General features: G+C 39.3%; 1 long non-coding RNA gene across 1 annotated transcript; it reads right to left on the minus strand.

Annotated features, from left to right (window-relative positions):
- Nucleotides 1-666: 666 nt before the first annotated feature.
- On the minus strand, nucleotides 667-16,634 carry LOC124554076. Its single transcript, XR_006968233.1, has 4 exons — nucleotides 16,475-16,634; nucleotides 16,262-16,356; nucleotides 16,082-16,175; nucleotides 667-789 (listed from the first exon to the last, which is right to left on the minus strand). It is a non-coding gene; the product is annotated as an uncharacterized LOC124554076 (long non-coding RNA).
- Between the last annotated feature and the right edge of the window lie 3,233 nt (nucleotides 16,635-19,867).

The raw sequence follows: 19,867 nt of genomic DNA on the forward strand, positions 1-19,867 counted from the left end.
GAGAATACTGCATGTGATTCACAATTCATAAAAGTTCCTATTAGCAACAATCTCTTCTCACAGGTAGGAAAAAATTCAGAACGTAGAGTTGGCCATATTGACAAACATCCCAAACAGTCTTTTCAGTCGGATTTTCGTAGTACATTAAAATGCTGCTACTTTCGAAGATAAACAATACGGAATTTGTATTTACTTCGCTGGATAATGTATGAAAATGCAGTGGTCGAAGCTCGGGGCGGAGAAAAAATCTCGCCTTCCACTTTTTTTTTTTAATTTATTTACTGACGCAGAGGTTTTGGCGCCAGTATTTATCTTTGTGCCTGCAAAGCATGCCTGTGTAGCGCTACATATATTCGACGGCAGAAGTTAGTTGTGGCGGCACCTACCAACATTTTTCAGAACTTCCGCTTACTTTGCACTCGATTCTAAGCCGCAGGCGGTTTTTTGGATTACAAAAACCAGAAAAAAAGTGCGGCTTGGATTTGAGTAAATACAGTAACCAACCTGCATGGTGTAGCATGGGCTCACATTGTACTGTGCTTTGTTATGCTGTGGTTTAGAACATTTTGATACTTAGAAAATACCAATAAAGAAGAAACACACAATAACAGCATTATTTTATATACATTACATATTATGTGATCTCAGAAATACTTACAATTATGAACGTCACGAATGCCTCCAATAAGTTGGCAAGTATTGCCAATAGCCAATCACATGACTACAACTCTAGCTGACTCTTGACCTCACCACCACTAGTCATATTTTGACTTAGTGGTGACAATATACCTAAGGAACAGAAGGAAAAAATAGATGTGTGCATTACGTTACATTAAGCTACAAGCAACAAAAAATAAGATAAAATGAAAATTTAAGTATAAAATTCTTCACTGAAACTTAAGTTACAAAACTTAGTTCGAAAATTGGATGACCTTCAAATCTCCTGTTTCAGCGTACATAAACAGCAGAAACAGCCCTGATGTGTGCCCTGCAAGAGTCCACATCATAGACTACCGTCCTCCAGTTCTTTTCTTAGTGATGTTGGTACCCACTTTTTAAAATCAAGTTTGAGGGCACCTCTATGGAGCATTAGCTACGCTCCTATTTGTAAATGCACTAGTTTCTTACAACCATTGTTGTTGTCATATAAAAATAGTATGTGATATCATAATTATGATATAGGGACTGACAGTGACATTCTGTTCTCAATATGTGTGTGTATCCTGACAGATTTGAAAGTGGCTTAGTACTGAAACTTTTTACATCCAAATGGTAAGAATGGTGTAGACAAACATTTCCACAGATCGCCATTAAGAACTGTGTGTGGAGCTGTTTTTGACACTATGGTTATCTTTATTTTTTAGAGTGTACCTTCTCCTTGATTCTGTAAAGCTGTGAATCACTCAGCAGTTTGCCCTTGTCTGTCTGGTTGTAACTGTTATTTTTAAATCTCACCTGATACAAATCACAATCGTCACACATTCTTTACCTCTGGTGGCTCGAAAGAACTTAATTCTTCACGAACAATATCTAATTATTTCCATTTTCTGGCAATAAATTCTTTGTATATGACAATGTTTCTGCAATGCAATAGGCAAAAGCCACTCATTTTTCTTTATTTAATCATTGACAAGGTATTTATATGTTGGGTTTTTTCCCTACCACAAAGGCTGTCACAGCAGATGGAAAAAACATGTTTAACAACATTAACGTAAGTCTGTTCTGGCATTTGTTTGTTGTAGTTCTTTCCTCAGATCAATTTTAGTAGTACCTCTCGTTGACGGTCTTTTAGACAAATCACCACAACAGTATTTGAAATGGCACAGGTGTTCGAAAACATCACCTTCCACACATTTGTTATCGTTAATTATAAAACAGCAGTGCAAAATATTGTTTCAATTTTTTGGGACCATTCCACTTTTAAAAAGATTTTCACTATGCAGTCGACAGTGTGTTGGTATGAAACTTCCTGGCAAATTAAAACTGTGATTTCCAAGTTTTGCAGGAGAGCTGCTATTAAGTTTGGAAGGTAGGCGATGAGGTACTGGTGGAAGTGAAGCTGTGAGGACAAGTCACGAGTCGTGCTTAGGTAGTCAGTTGGTAGAACACTTGCCCTCGAAAGGTGAATGTCCCGAGTTCAAGTCTCAGTCCAGCAAACAGTTTTAATCTGCCAGGAAGTTTTTTTCTGTAGTTCTCTTGCACATTCACTACAGCTACTGTTTATGCAAGATAAAATAAATTGTCTTTTTACATCAAAACTTTTTTTGTACCTATAGGCTTCACAAATATCTGATTAGGTAAACTCTCATAACATGGTGGTTTCATAACCTTAGCACCTACAGTTTTATCTTTTTTATTGATATAATTCTCACCTGCAGCTAACTTTTGTTTACACTAATTGCACAGCCAGAAACCAGCTTCACCTTGTCGCACACTTAAGGTTCTTTCAAGACTGATGCAATTCACAGGCATATTTATGCTTGCTACAGCAGGAAAGAGAATCCTATCACAGCAAACTTATAAGTATTGTTAAAACAAAGAACTTTTCAGGGATGGAAAACATCACTAAGAATTGGTCAGGAAAGCATGGGTTCCTGCTACAAAGCTCCTCTTATAAAACAAGTGTATTGTTATTGCTTTAAGCATTTTCTTGAACAAAACTGTGAGCAAAGACAATTCGTTTGATAGTATGGCTTGGCAAAATGTGACATAACTCTGAGGAAGCTGTCAGTGAATGCGGGCCAGATGATATTTCAAGTAGTGGTGTCATCTGCCAACCTGGAGAGGGGCTGGTCACTATATAATTTCCATTACCTAAAACAATTGTAATGGACAATGCTCCGTGTCATTTAGTGGTAATGGACAAGCAGTTATGGTGCAGTGGTTTAGAGGCACAAAAATTACTGCAGATATGAGTATGACAAAGATTCTTTTATACTCATTTAAATAAAAGAAGTTTATTGCCCCACATCTGTAAAAGACAATCTCTGATGAGCATCATCAGACTGTAATAAGGCTGCCGCCATATTACTGCCACCACCGATTTCATATGCAGTCATGTGAAGATGGTACATTAGGAAGAACAACTATTAAGGACTTATTGTTACAATAGCAGAGGTAAAAAGTCTGTTGCACGAGGCTCATGTGGAAGCAAATTGTGGAGAAAAAAGGTCAAACATGTCAAAAAATGTATCTGAGCAGCATGGACAATGAAGGTGTCATCAGTGACCACGAATAACAAATGATTTGTCTCAATGATACCAACGAAGACGGTTTTGGCACTGATTCTAGCAACATGGACAGTGGGGAGCTGGACGGAATTGCACCATTGTGACTACAAACTGGCAAGCGAAAAACTACAAATAGAGGCTATTTATTGCCTCATTGTCATCATAAAACCTAGACAGAGAAGTTACCATATCAGTTGTCATTTATTTAATAAACTATCTACTGTATTGTTTTCAAGATATTGGTCATCAAATGCTTATTTACTTCTTCACTGAAAGTGTGTGCATTATTATTATTATACATATATTATTATGTAATTGTTTATTTGCTGTCATTGAAGTAGCAACTTAAAAATAAATTCTTATATACACTGTTGTTTAATCTGTGAGCACTCACTGTACTTTGCTCACAGAAATTCTGAGACATTCTGCATTCTCTCAACAATCCCTACAGGATTCTCATGGGTTTTACCCATCCTCCGACCCACACAAACTGTCATCGTGATGTCAGTATGCGGGTGCCGCTAGCAGAGGTCAGCAGGTTGGACCGGTCATCACTGTGCAGCATTTAGCTCATTCCGTAAGTGTCGACGTAAGTATATATTTCACTATTCATATTTTTTAAAATGTCATTTTGTGTGTACTGCTCTTTGTTTATTGTGTTTTTATTATTTACAATGCTAAGTATATAAGAAATAAATAAATTAACATTATTTTGGATTTTTATAGATAGACGGACAAGAAGATACTGAAGTAGCATCAGTTAGAGCCAATAATACTGAAAGTGACCTAGACAGCAAACACAATGACCACTGTACCAAGACAGAACAGTCATCAGAAGAAGATCGAGAGATGTTTTTCATCCAAGCACTATGTCAGTTGTTTCAATCAAGCAAAGACAAACAGAGTGGAGTTACAATTCAGGTCATTCCAATGTGAAGACATGCTCTCATAATATTGGTAGACAAAGGGTAAAAGCTAAGGCAAAACATTCCAAAAATATCATGGACTGTTTTAATCTTTTCAGTACGTGAAGAAATGCTGACTGACAGTTACATACATGAATATTCACATTAGAAAAATTTAGACTCTAATCAATATTGTGTGTGTGTGTGTGTGTGTGTGTGTGTGTGTGTGTGTGTGTGTGTGTGTGTGTGTGTGTGCACGCGCGTTGTTAAAAATGTGCCATTTGAATGTACAAGTAATGTGGGAAAAAGACGGCACAGCTCTCAATCTCCTGACATTTTTTGAGCTGTTATGAGCAGTACTAGATATCTTTTCTGATGTGGAATATAATGTTTGACAATATTCAAACCCGTTTGGAGGTCGGAGTATGACATTCTTGCCCAAATTGCAAAATATCTGATTCCTTTGTCACATATCAATCGAATTATCGGGTTGGAGAAAATTTAACGATCCATGAAACATAATAAGCATTTTGATATCGCTGTTATGTTCTGTATGTACGTAGCAAATAAACCAGCCAAGTGGTACGTCAAACCATTCTAAGATGCAAAAAAACATGTATTCATTGTCAAACATTTGTGTAATGAACATGCTGTAACATTGCGCGATATGCGCAGAGCTCAGATACGACACAAAAATTAAAGTAGGAAATACTCTTTTTTCAAATTTTTTATAATTGCCTTAGAAGATTGTAAATTTTGATTGTCCTCAGATAATTACCAACAATACAGATACACTGTTTTGTACTGCAAATAAATATCTCGACTAGTAAAATATAAGTTTTCTTATTATAAAAATAATAAAAATACACTAATTTACACATACTATGTCCATTACAGACTGCTCGTGGAGAGTGAGCAAAATGCTCAAGCAGAACTACTCGGAATCACCCAAACGAGATAGATATAAAGCCCGAGTATAGCATCACGCCAGTGCAAGCTACCAGCAATGTCCTACAAGACCCGAGACCCAGGACACAGATTTTTTCGTAGAAAACTGATGTTTTAATGGTATGAGAAGAGAAATGTGGAAAACGTCACACAGTCACATGGAAAATGTAGCTCACACCGGACAGTGCTAGGAGTCTGGCCGGGTGGCATGCAGCCGAAGTTCGAATATACCTCATGTTGCAGTCAGGTTGACTGGATGTTGCAGTTCCCATCACTGTCATAAGATTTCACTCCATATGCTAATTAAAATAGGACATACAGTAAAATCCTTTCAACAAATCTCTGGGGACCCACACTTTTCCTTAAATTGGGCTTTTCCCACAGTACACAGGAGTGACAGAATGATAATTCAAGCGTGTTCAGGTGATGGAAGCTTATTCAGGTGACGTAAGTTCTATTTAATTACAAATTACCAACCTCCAGTTCTACAAATTTAAATGCAGTAACCATACAATTATTACACTTTCCACAGAACACACCCCTTATTTTTAAAAAATTGGCCAGGTGTGACTAGGAGTCTCAGAATGAGAGTACAAAATGAACACTCATGTACAGACACAATTCACTCATTCCACCCTAGCATCTTTATGGCATTTGCCTGTTATAAACACTGATATTGGCAAAATATCAGCCCCAGGACTTGCAAGACTTTCAAGAATGTTTTAATTTCATTCCTGACATCACATAACAAATGACAATTATTTTTGTATGATAAAATTACAAAGCAACAATTTTTCCTTTGGTTGTACTGTGAAACCTTGTTTCCTTCCAAATTCATATTTCCAGGTCAATGGGAAGAATCCTGTGTGTTTTAATGAGTGAGTTTAGACATATCAAAATATGCAACAAATGGCCGCATCTTTTGGTTCCATTGACTCCAAAGCTACACTTTTTTTTACACCACCAAGGAACTGTATATCTTAGGTGACAATTTCTGCTTCATATGTTTACCTGCTTATGAGAAAAAGGGTTTTTAATTGTCGGACAGTGAGAAACAGACAACAAAGTGATCCTGTAGGCCTAAGGGATTCGTTTTTATCAATTGAGGTATGGAATCCTAAAAAAATAAGCAGTCTATTTTGTTTCATCTTTCCAGCGTATCGCAGTGAGATTGTTCTGGAACAATGTCATGTTCACAGCTAGCCTTTGTGTAACAATTTAACAGTATTGTGTAACAAAATTCCAGGCAGCAACAAACACACGCATAGCCTGCAGTAAGCTGAACCTTATCACTGCCTTTCTCTCAAAGAATGAAACTGACTTCTAGACAACTACTACTCTGTACTTCTTTTTATCAGAGTGTATTTGCCCACACCCAGATGCCACAGATGATGTACAGTTCAGAGGAAGGAATACAAGATCTACACTCCTCAGAAATTGTGTTTCATTGACATGTACAGGGCATAGGTCAACAATAAGTACAATTTTGCTTCCTGTTGCCCATATATTTGCACCTCATCATCGCCTTTGACAGTTTCCAGCCTCTGACCAGGTCTGTATGGAACATAGGCCTCTATTGTCATCTGTCTTGCCACCATCTCTCCGTCTTCACCTTGGTCCAGTCTTCTTTCTCCTGGATGCATTCCTCTACTCCTTTCAGCCACCTGTCTCTCAGTCTTCCTCTTGGCCTCTTTCCTTCCAATTTCATCTCATGTATCCTCCTGGGTATCCTCTTCACCTACATTCTCTTAAGGTGTCCATACCATCTCGGTCTTGATTTCTCTATCTCCTCCTGTAATGGTTCCACCTTCATTAACTCTATGATCCTCTCATTTCTTAACCTGCATCTTTGTCACTCCAATACTGTTTCTCAAGAATTCCATCTCACTAGCTTCTACTTTGCTTTTCTCTCTTCCTTTCGTAACCCAGGTTTCTGATGCATATGTTGTAACATAGTATGGCTGGTAGATAACGTTTTTACTGATTTGGGGGTACATACTTGCTCCACATCAGGCTTCTGGCGCACTTCCGAAATGCTTCTGCTTTTCTCCCCTGCTCGTTTATTTCTCTGTTGTTTTTTCCATCTTTCTGCATCAGGCTTCCTAGGTACCTGAAACTCTCCACTCTCCTCAATTGTTCCTCACCAATTGCTATTCCAGCTGTTCTCTCTTTTCTTGTTGTGATAATCATTCACTCTTACTTATACTAAATTTCATCCCATATTCTTGTACTGTTTGTTCCCACATGTCCAACTGCTCTTCGACTTCCTCCTCCTCAATCACTCAAATCATCAGATCATCTGCAAACACCATAGCTTCCATCTTTCCTTCATCAGTTACTTGTGCTACTGCACTCATTATATCATCCGTCACTACAATGAAGAGTAATAGTAAAAGTGCACTTCCCTGCCTCAAGCCATTCTTCTGTTCAAACCAAACTGAGCTCTCTCCTCCTACTTTCACACAGCTCACACGTCCAAATAATCTGTTTTGCCACTCCTCTGTTCACCAGGGCTTTCCACACTTTACTTCTACACTTTTGCAATGTCCACGAAGGTCATTAGTAGATCTATTCCATATTCAGCGTGCTGTTCCTGCAGTTGTCTTACAGCAAAAATTATATCCACCGTGGACATTCCTGTTCTGAAGCTATGTTGCTCTTCCCCCATTCTTCCTTCTAATTTTGTCCGAATTCGTGCTTCCAAAATTTACTCAAAAGAATGCTTCCATTTCTCAGCTGTTGAAAATGTTTCAGTAGAATATTTTCCATGTTATTGAATGAAGACACATGAATGTTCTTCCCTTATGGATCCACAAGAACTGTTAGCTTTGATATGTAAGAACGCTTCCTTATTTTTTAACTCTACCCCAGACAAGTTGCCCGGCCACAGATACTTAGTGTTACCCATACGAAGCCAGGGTGAGTCACTAGTTTAATCAAATACGCACACACTGTGGAGCACTCAACACGCAAGATTTTTACAAAACAAGAATTGTGTATCACTAAATAATTTAAACACAGGCCCCACACACTCATTTTCTAAAATGAAGCTGCACATTGTTTATTTCATCTTTAGAAGACTGATGTTCAATGATCACTAATTCATGTAACTGTAAATGCAACAAATTAACCTAACTTCCTAACCTACAGGCAATACACGTATTTAGACATTGTGACAACACAACGCAGCATATGAGCAGATGTGACACAGTAAAATGGAGTATCACATTCCCAGTCAGCATATCAGATACCACCGTTCCAATGGTCGACATAGTAATGTCATTGGTGAAGTGAAATTCAAAGTACAAACTCCATGACAACTAAACACACAGATGCTTAACTGAGATGTGATAAAGCAGGATATTACAATTTTAGCGAATTTCGCATAATCGACACATTGCGTAGCAAGATAAGAACATTACAGAAACAGGCAGCCGAGCTTCTGGTAAACAAACTTGTCTTTAAAACTAAGATTCACACAGGTCTGAAAATGGAAAATTCACAATTATTCATTACCCTTTTGACTCATAAACAAAGAAAATGGTCTTCAGATGCAACAACTATTCAAAACCTGAAAATTGATCAGGCAACGTACTAGGAGTGGATAATTTAAGTAATGAGTGTAAAGAAAATGGAATGCAGGGGACAGGATGCGTACCCAGGTCAAAAGACGTCAGGTGGACAAAGACAGATCTCCATCGCATTCTGGTGTGTACAAAAAGCTTGAGATGGAACACTGGTAGACAACATTAGACAAAGAGCAATATGGGTGTGTAGCTGGAGAGGATAATGGAAGGAAAGATACAAAGAGGGCTTTTATCCACTGGTGGAAACCGAACACCGATTCACATACATTGGTACCTGGATACAATTCCTCTACATCCATACTCCACAAGCCACCTTAGAGTGTGTTCCTCTGGTAGCACTCTTATCTCCCCCTTTCCTGTTCCATTTCCGAACAGTGCGCATCAGCCGCAATGCCACCTTTGAAGGCAGCCTTGTCATACACCAACTCTACTGCTATCAATGCATAGCTTTTTATGTCCACATGACAAACAGCTGACTACCAGAACTAACATGGTTTGTAACATGGCCTACCTGGATCTCCCCCCCCCCCCCACCAGCTTTACCAAACTATACAGATAAGTGTTACTCTACTGGTATCAGCCTCCATTAATGAACTGTCTCCACATCCGCCACCCAACGGTCTGCCCTTCTTCCTCTGTCCCCCCCCCCCCCCCACCAAAGACATCATCGTCATCATCGTGCACTGAACCACACCAGCTTGGGTACCCGTAGATCATATCTCTGCCCAAGCCCCTGCCACCTCCCTAATGCATTCGCAACCAGTAAACTTGCTGCCCTCCTCCAAGTCACTAAATGCCCACCCCCACCTCTCCTATTGCCTCTTCCCCCTCACTTGACAAACCCCCACCCCTCTCCAGTCCACCTGCTGAAATAGCAATACTGAATACTCGCATTGTGTGTCCAGACAGCACAATGTAAATGTAAATGTAAGTGTGTGTGTGTGTGTGTGTGTGTGTGTGTGTGTGTGAGAGAGAGAGAGAGAGAGAGAGAGAGAGAGAGAGAGAGAGAGAGAGAGAGAGAGAGGGGGGGGGGGGGGGGGGGGCAAAAGGAACACTAGGCAGATGCACTTACCACACAAATCCTATTTTCTTCCATCTAAAATGATTTCAGTAATGCACCTTGGGATATATATTTGGTTAAATTCTGTGATCACTGCCTTCAGTAAACAATCAGCTCTGCAGTACAGGAAGATGTAGCCAGCTCACGCGTGCTCGATGTACCAGTTAACACTGAGCAGTGCAAAACTAACCCTTTGACTGCTGGGGACGTGTTAACTCCTCATTCCCCGCCGTTCCCCTGGCACGCGTGACACGTATAAGCGCGGGTCTTCCCTACAGTACTAAGGTTATGTTGACGCGTACCGCGCCACCAGCCTTTCCACCACTAGGGCAGAGTTTAGGCGCGCTGAGTCACAGCTACCTGAGTGCTACAGACGCGGTAAACACACAGAGCTGTCTTTCCGTGCTGCTCTTCCAGTAGCTGTTCAGCGGTCTGACTGCATAGTTCAAGAGTGCACATGTTTGTTGCTGTGTTCCCTCTTTTCAGAATTCGACAGATACCTGTATTTTCGTCAGTTTTCTTGTTCTCTATGTGAGAAATGTTACGTCGCCGTGGTTGCACAGATAAAGAAATCCTGAATATACTAAGAGAGACAGTGAGTGCGAATTATCTGACATGGCTAGCAGCGATGAGTCTTCAACAGAATCTTGAAGCTGTAGTCCTCAGCCCTTTACATCAGAGGGGAGAGCAGGAATTACAGTCAGCAGTCCCTCTGAATCCAAGGAATCAGAAAGTGACACTGAAACGGTTTGGAGAAGAGCGCAATAAAGTGACCCTTATGACTGGAAATAAACTGCTTCAAGCTGTTAAACTGTTACTTCGATGACTTGAGATCAGGACACTAATGTCAATTAGATACTGACCCAAGCATTCTTTCATTTTTTGTTATATTTATGGCGGCAGATGAAACATATCACTTTTACATTTACACAATGTAAAAATACTACAGAATCTCTAAATTCTCGACTGTCAAACTGGAAAGACACTGTATTTGAGGAAATGTATTGTTTTTTGGTGTTAGCGTTCTAATGGCGCAAGTTAAGAAGTTAAAATTAAGCGATTATTGGTCCAGAGAAACGTTTGAACACACCAATTTTCAGTGAAATTATGTCATGAGACCGTTTTGTCTACTTCTGAGAATGTTACAGTTCAGTGATAGCTCAGAGTACTGGAGGTGACAGTATTTAAAATTAGGACGATTGTTGACAAAGTTCTAAGACATTTTGTAATTCATTTCGCCCACATCACAAGCTCTGTATAGACTAAAGTATCTTGCTGTTCAAAAGACTTATCTTTTGAGGAATTTATTCCAACCAAACAAAATAGATTAGGAATAAAGACATTTGTACTGTGTGACTGTCAGAGTGGGTATACTTTGGATTTTATTGTATATATACACCCAACAACAGAAATTGGGTTCCACAATTTGGGAAAAGTGACAACGTAGTGGCAACTCTTATGGGACCGTATTTGGAACAGGGTCATATTCTGTATGTCGATAATTAGTACTACACCCGGAACCAGTTCCTCTGGCTTCACAACAATGGAACAGCCGCATGTGGAACTGTTCATAAGAATAGACGTAACATGCCAAAACTGCAGAAGAAATTAAAACTAGGAGAAACTAAGTCCACTGACAAGGTCCTTGCTATCAAGTGGTGCGATAAGAGCTGTACATGTTTACCACAAGTCACACAACACAAATGGTTGAAACATAGAAAACTGACAGACATACTGATGAAAAAATGAAGAAACTGCAATGTATTGTAGCTTACAATTCGAGTATGGGTGCAGCTGACCATTGTGACATGTTACTGAGCTCAGTGGGATCAGTGCGTAAGACTATGAAATGGTATAAAAAAACATTTTTTTCACATTGCGGATTTGTGAATTCTTAATGCTCATGCTCTCCACCAGTCGGTAACAGGGCGAAAAATGGCACTCACAGTTTCACCTTTCTCTCTTAAGGGAGATTGTAGAAAAATATGCTACAGAATGGAGAAAAGCTGGTAGGGGAAGGCACTATGATGACAAGAATTCTCTGCGATTCATAGGGAGACATTTTCCGGCTGTTATCGTGAGTAAACATTCGCAGAAAAGTACGCTAATTTCCAGATGCGTGGTTTGCATGAAACAGAAAGTGCACCGGGAAACTAGATACCAATGCAAAACTTGTGACATTCTATTATGTGTTGCACCCTGCTTTGAGACTTATCATACAAAGAAGCATTACTAATCATTGAGAACTAAATCCGAGAAAATTTGACACTTTTGAATGAATTACTAAAAAAAAGGCAAAAATGTAAAAAATATAAACCTATTTGTAAGTTCGCCAGTGTCAGTCCAAAGCCTGGACTGAAAAGAAGGATGGGAAATAGATGCAACCGGTGTAAAATTATTCAAATGAGGCCTGAGTACTTCATATGGCAAATGTAATTACGTCGAGTACATTGCACCAGTATAACAAAACGCATACGATACATTTAAATTATTAACTTGTAACATGGACAATTATATTCTTTTATCCTTAGTAGTCAAATAGAGATCACACTCTGTCTACTTGTACAAAACCTGCTTTCCACAACTGATTTAAATGTCTCTGATCAACAAGAAACAACATGCCACAGTTAAAACTCTTTTCTCAGTGCAATTTTCTTGCTACTTTGCCTCTGTTGTTAACCAATATTGGAAATTAAACTCATTGTTCTGGGGAAGGGGGTGGGGGAGCCTTAAAATTTGTTGCTCAAATGAGACTAGCTTTGAAGCATCAATAGAAAATAGTATTAGTAAAAGAAGTATCAAATACAGCCCGCTTTCATCTTTTCATAAAAATCAACATCTTTTCGACTTGTTTGTAGATTATTAATAGAAAGGAAATAGAAAGTTTTATTCCTTGTCGTCGTGCTGTCAATCTATTGCACTGTACATTTCATTTTCATCATGCATTCACTCTACTAGATATGCAAATCCAAAGTTACACTGTTCTCAGGCCTGATTTTTGCACTCAACTTTCATTCCAGTTATACAGCTACGTATGTTTTACAGAGCATAGTTTTTCTAGAAAAATCAGAATGAAAATAACACATTGACATTTTTACAAAATCTTCAATTTTGCACTTAATTCAATACTGTAAAGTGCTACAGAAATGAAACTTTATACTTACGTACTTTGTGTTCTTAGGCTACTACCTGCCAAGTTTCATGTTCGTCATAGCATTAGTTCAGGAGATGCAAGAAACCAAACTTCACAATTTTTTCAAGTGCCTACGTTTTTGGCCTACAATTTTCTGGCTCAATATTGCTAGTAAAATTCCTTTCATTATTATTCTTAAGAGAACACATGAAATTTTACAAGATGGCCAAATTTGATATCTGTACAAACTATTGCCCAAGGTATTACAGCTCGAAGTCACCATAAATTCACACTAGCTCTGTACGAGACTTAATCAACCGAGAAGTATTCAGGCACAGGGCGGATGGGGCAGGGCAGGCTGATCCGGTCCCGGCACACAGCTCAGTAGCCGCATTACGCCGCGCCAAGCAGATGGTGCGTTTCCAGCAGTCAAAGGCTTAATAATTATGGAGGGGCGAATTTGGATTGAGGAGAGAGATGTGCTAGGGTAGTCCGTGCAGTGGTGTAAGGCTACTGTGCCAAGGTGGCACTTGGCGCATCAACCCAGCATCGAGTCTCGACTGTGGTATAAGTTTTCATTCGTCACTTCAATCCGCGTATGTCACAGATGTTTGAGACTTCAAAAGGTCTCTGGAACCGTGTACTTTCACTAGCTAGTTTTTTTCTCTTTTGTGAATGCCTGTCAACAACTCAACACTTCTGCTATTTGGTAGATGCTCTCCTTAATTATTTACACATTACATTTTGTAGTAATTAATTCTTTATTATTTCTCACTTAATTCATCACAACAGTAAATAAATGTTTGATGTTAAATGAAGATCATCATTACTGGACAGACACAGTACAAGTAATACGGTACCAATAGAGGTTATCGTTTCACCCCAACACTTCCTATTTGCAGGCGAAACTCGGGACAAAAACGTCACTGCATCTTCTCGCAACCCGAAAGTACTCTAGTTTCAACCTGTGATCGATATCGGTATGCGAGATGTGAGAGCACTCTATTGTGAGTGCTACTGTGACAACACAGCACATGAGGGGATCTGCTGGGTTTGTGAACTAGCCTGCAAAACAGGTCTGACCTCTGTCCTATGTAACTAGAATGAAGTAGTTGTAAGAATGGACTGGTGGGGTAAAGTCTACATCGGGGCCAGCAGCAGTCACGGTGGAGCTTATCTACTGCTCATAGGTCAGCAAAGCCTCAGTTTCATATCCAATGGGAGGACACTTTAAAATAACCTCTGAGACAAGAATGTAGGCAAAATATTTCTAGTACTGAAACTGAAATCTGTCTCGCTTCCTGTTTACTAATCCTCCTCTGTGGCAATCCTCCCATGATTTAATGAAAAAACATGGACCCACTTGCTGTGCACACGCAGATTGATTGCAGCAGAGAAATGTCCCCCCCCCCCCCCTCTGCTCGAATAATCGTGGGTTACAACACTATCCTTGCATTGCATTTATAATCTCACTTAATGTAATGTCTCAATTTCTCTTCCAAATGTATTCAATACACGTCATCTGTTTGCTGCTCTCTCATCCCAACACAAACAGTTGACACCTTTTGTTCTCCCATACCTCATGGCACGCACTGACAACATTCCTGCGCAAGATATCTCACTGGCACTGTTCTAGAATAATCAGATTAGTGTTTTGAATAAATTAATCATAAGTATTTAAACTGAACTACTTGGCTACATATCTCACAACACAGAATAAATGGAACATTGCAAGACTGTCTCGTACAGTTATCTTAATGAGTGTGAAACACTGAGCAGAGGGGAAGAGAAGAATTAATAGTTTTCCGATAGGATGCTACCGTCAGAAGCTGGATTCTTTGTCATGCATTTCTGTTTAGTACTCTGTATATCTGCCTGTAAAAAGAGAACCCTTAAGGATAATTTTGTTTGCCTGTTTGTATAAAAACCCCAAGGAACAGACAAAAAATGTGTGTGAAATCTTATGGGACTTGACTGCAAAGGTCATCAGTCACCAAGCTTACACACTACTTAACCTAAATTATCCCAAGGGCAAACACACACCCACGCCCGAGGGAGAACTCAAACCTCCACCGGGACCAGCCGCACAGTCCACGACTGCAGCGCCTTAAGACCGCTCGGCTAATCCCGCGTGGCAAGGAACAGACCGATTAATCACGTTTAACTTTATGTCACATATTACAGGCCATGGTTCCTTGGCAAGTAAAAATTTGAAGCTTCTCAGTCAATACAATCAAAAGAAATGGCCATTTACACCTCATGTGTTGATCCTAAGAAACTACTTAATCAAAACCTATTCAGTACCTTCAGCTGACCTGCTATCATGAAATATGGCAAAACACTGTTTTACAGAATAATTTGTAATTATACCACAAGAATTTTTTTGGCTTTTCTTATCAGACTGTCTCCATTCAGGCACCTGTTAAGAACCTTTCTTTCTCAGAAACACGTAGAGAAGCATCAAGTTGAAATTTGTTAGTTATGTCTAAGGTCCCTTGGCAGTGTAAAAACTGTAAGCTTATAAGCCAATGATATCATAAGATATGGCCATTTATGTCACATATTTCAATACTTGCAAACTCACTCATCAAAACCTATAGGGGACTTTCTGTTGAGCCAGAATCATGAAATTTGTCAAGAAGCAAGTTTTAAAAGCACACACAAATGAAAAAATCTTAAGTGTTAATCTGCAATTGTATCACACAAAAAATATATATTTTTTGGGTCTTTGCTGTCTGTCCACCTATTACACTCCCTTTTTGCAGAAACTGGTAGAGGTATGAAGTTGAAATTTATGTCACATTCTAAGGTCTATGGTGCCTTGGAGGTGAAAAACACACAAAATTCTAAGTTCATGCAATCAAAAGATATGACCATTTATGTCACATATTTTTATACTCACGAAGTTACACATTAGAACCTGTTGACCTATAATCACGAAACTTGGCACAAAGCATACGAAAAAAGTGTTTTGATCCTTTTATTATCTGACTTCAAATTTACTAGGTTTGATAGACTAACAGGTCAAGGGACCGATATACCGCCAATATCAATGTCAATAACAGGCAAAAAATCGCCGAGATTCTAGATTCATGGGATGGATGAACTATATAGATACTTAATTACATTTGTAGGGAACCCTTAGAGAGCTAGTCCTACTCTCACCTAGCCAATTTTTAACAAAGATACATGTAGGCATATATAGTGTTTCTACTAACCTTCGAAATAAGCTTCCTCTAACAGTCTATGGGACCTTACTGGTCACTATCTCAAGCAGAAATTGGTATAGCTCAGCCTGCTCATCAAGTGCATCTAGAAACAAACAAGACCAAATATCACATTAGTAATCCATGCACGCAATCTTGTTGGTTGTTAGATGTAGGAGAACTACTACTTACACATTCCCTCCCCTCAATGACCGGCATCAAGCCCCACAAACTAATGTTGGAGAAAGGGGTCCACATATTCAACTGTGATTCATCATCAAGTGCACCTTCAAGCAGACAAGAACACAAGACATTAATGCAAGTGTGCAATTTCTTTGTTTGTGTGTGTGTTAGAAGAATAATAGCCTACAAAGAACTACTACTACTACTACTACTACTACTCACATAGGCACTCCCTGACAACTGCAGACATCCACCATGATCTTGCTGCAGAGAATGAGGTTGGCTCAACAGAGATCTCTTGCACATCATCATCATCATCATCATCATCATCATCATCATCATCATCATCACCACCACCACCACCACAAATGAAACTGTGTCAGAGTAGAATTGATTGCTACTTGACTCTGTTGCAGCACAAGATCCATCCCCATTGCCTCAAGCTCATTCTGCAACAGTCAGAAACGAAAGGCCTAACATTACATAACTGCACACATGCACTTCCAGAGAGAGGGGTAAAAAATGGTACTGACTGCACAGTGATCAATAAAGGTGACAGGATGCTCATGCCTGCAAAAGATGAATAAGGAGAAATTAGTCATCCAACTGCAAGTAATAACACACACACACACACACACACACACACACACACACACACACACAGACAGAGAGAGAGAGAGAGAGAGAGAGAGAGACAGAGAGAGAGAGAGGGAGGGAGGGAGGGAGGGAGGGAGGGGGGAGGGAGGGAGGGGGGGAGGGAGGGGGGGAAAAGGCATTCATTATAAAAAAAATTCTCCAGCTGTAGAGTCAAAGCAAGAGATCTTTAATCTTTTAACTAGTCACACTATGTCAGTTACCGTATGTCAGGAATAGTACACAGCTTTCATAGATTGTTTTACCAAATAATGTTGACCAGTTAACAAAATTTAACTTACAGCAGTCCTTGTCAACATTTCTACTACCAGCAGTAGAAAACCAGGAATATGCAGTCAGTCTACAAAGGAGATGGGTCAACCAAAAAGTTCAACTGCACCCAGCTGTTTTGACATGCGACATAACTGTGCAGTGTTACGTGACGTCACCAAGGCATGGCGTGTTCGAATGGATTGTGTTTGCAGAGTTCGTCTGACTAAATGGTCATGCACTCTAGTGCAAGATGCTTATGTTTCTAAACTGTTTTGGGGCGATGTTAGTATGACACTGCTGTGTGTTAATCAACATTCCGGGAATGTTTGTTGCCTTGACAGTGAGTTACTTAAATGTCATTGGCTATTACCTACTATTTGCATTCAATTTTTATCGTTTTTGTTCATGGTGTTGTCAATGGTTCTGAAAGTCATTTATTTGGGACTACGTATGGATTTCATTTGGTACTTTTTATGGATCTTGCAACATTCGCTGGTTGCTGCTATGGACAACAATATGGCACCTACAATTAAATTTTTCCAGCTACATGGTGCCCTGGCTAAATGTGAAGTGTCAACAACAAGCAGTCTCTCCTCAAACCAGTGACAATTTTTGTGTGTGTGTGTGTGTGTGTGTGTGTGTGTGTGTGTGTGTGTGTGTGTGTGTGTGTGTGTTGGGGGGGGGGGGGGGGGGGCTGTGCACGAGAAAGTGTACATGCCAGTCAAGATCTGGCAACTGACTTTGGATGGTAAGTATGCTTTTACGGATTTTTTGGTTTTTATTGCAAGTGGAGAGGGCTTCTTTTTCACAATTGTCTTCAAGTCATGAAACCAAATTTATGTTGGAGTAGTTTTTTTTACAAATTTGTGGTTTGTGTTTGTAATTGGAGCCTGTATTTAGTAGTTTACTGTGGTTAGTATCATGGAGTGTATCTTATTAGCTTCTAGTAATAACTCTGCTAGTTGTACGTTCTTGGTATCGCTGTTTTTGTTTGAGATATAAGTAAAATGAAAGATTCAATCTCATTGTATGTGTTTTTTGTGCCATTATTCTCATGGATTTTGTGTTTTGTTTATTGGTTTAATTTTGCAATAGTGATATTCTTTTGTTGTATATTTAGCCTGTCCCCTCCCTAAGCTACCTACCTACACCCTGCAGTTGTCCCATAAGGGCTAGTTTCTTTTATGACTGGAGTGAAATATTTTGCATCATTTATTATCTTAGTGCGTGGGTATATTTCGTGACATGGTCGTAAGTAATATGATATACACTGAAAATATGGATATGTGCCACCTTCATAATGTTACAGGCCAAAGCAGATGGTCGGAATTGTAATTTTCTGTACTGCCAAGGCTATTGCTTAAAAAAACTTATGAGAACTATTCTAGGATATCACTGACATGTACGGAACCAGTACTGCCAAAAAATACTGAATGAATACAAAACAGGCAGCACGAAGGTGAAAGACTGACTTAATCCAAGGAGAGGCTCACAAAGTAGCACGAACAATTAGCTGCCAGAAATCCATTCACACACTAATTTTTAAGAACTAGCTAAGTGAGGAATCTTGGAATATACTACATCCCTCTACATATTTCTCCCACAGGGCCAATGACAGTTTTGGATTAGTTACAGCACTTAAAATCTTCCAACACTCCATGCACAAATGTACCAAGACCTAACAACTGAGGGTTACGAGGAATGTTTGATACAAGTCGCTAACTTTGGCCAAAGACGTAATATTAAAGGCCTCTTTCAAGTCACCTTTTGGAACATATTAACAGTTTTGATGTCAGTTCGAGCAGCCAACAAATGTAGGGGAAAAAATAAATTTGGTTGTGGTGACTAATTTGTAGCTTAGACTGAGGCATAAGTTAAGTTGGAAGCTGACAGTTTGGTTGAGAGTTGGCCATGCCAGCAAATTTGAAACTAAGGTGATAAATTTGTGGCTTAGCCCATTTAAAAAAATTGCCAATAACATCACATTATTTACAGCATTTATTACCTGTTTCCAGTATCACTGGTCAACAGCAAACATTCCTTATTATCCTTAACTGGTACACCTGGAGGTATGTCACATGTGTTATGCACTTCACAGTGGGGATATAAAGGAATGTTGTGTACAAGTCGACAGCTTTGACAACTGATGTAGGAAACATGCTAAAAACATGTAGGAAACATGCTAAAAACACTGTAAACAATATGGTAACTATAATGCAATGCTATGGACAATTTTTCGAACAGGCTAAGCTACAGATCAGTGTGTTACCCCAACATTTTTTTTTTAGTATCACATTCATTGACTTTGTCAACTCACAACCGAATTGTTACCTTGCAATCTATCCTACACCCTGGGCTAAGCTACAGATCAATCTGCGACCACAATGAGTTTTCTATTTTCCACTGGCCCGCTAACTAGCAACAAAACTGAATACACATGAGCACAAAAGGGTGACATGGCAGTAGCCATTAACATTACATCCCTGACCACAGGCGACTATTTGAATCCTAATATTCCTCTTGACCCCACTGATATGTAGAATACAGAAGTAGATGTAGCAATTATTTCTATTGACTGACAGTAAGCATTGGCAATGCTCGTCTGCATAATGATACAATGGCACACAACCCTAGCACTTCTTGCCTAACTCCAAGATCACAAACAGTAAGAGATCTTACAATTATTATACAAAACCATAGAGTAAAATA

The sequence above is a fragment of the Schistocerca americana genome, chromosome 11 (genome assembly GCF_021461395.2).
Source record: "Schistocerca americana isolate TAMUIC-IGC-003095 chromosome 11, iqSchAmer2.1, whole genome shotgun sequence".
Lineage (NCBI taxonomy): Eukaryota > Metazoa > Arthropoda > Insecta > Orthoptera > Acrididae > Schistocerca > Schistocerca americana.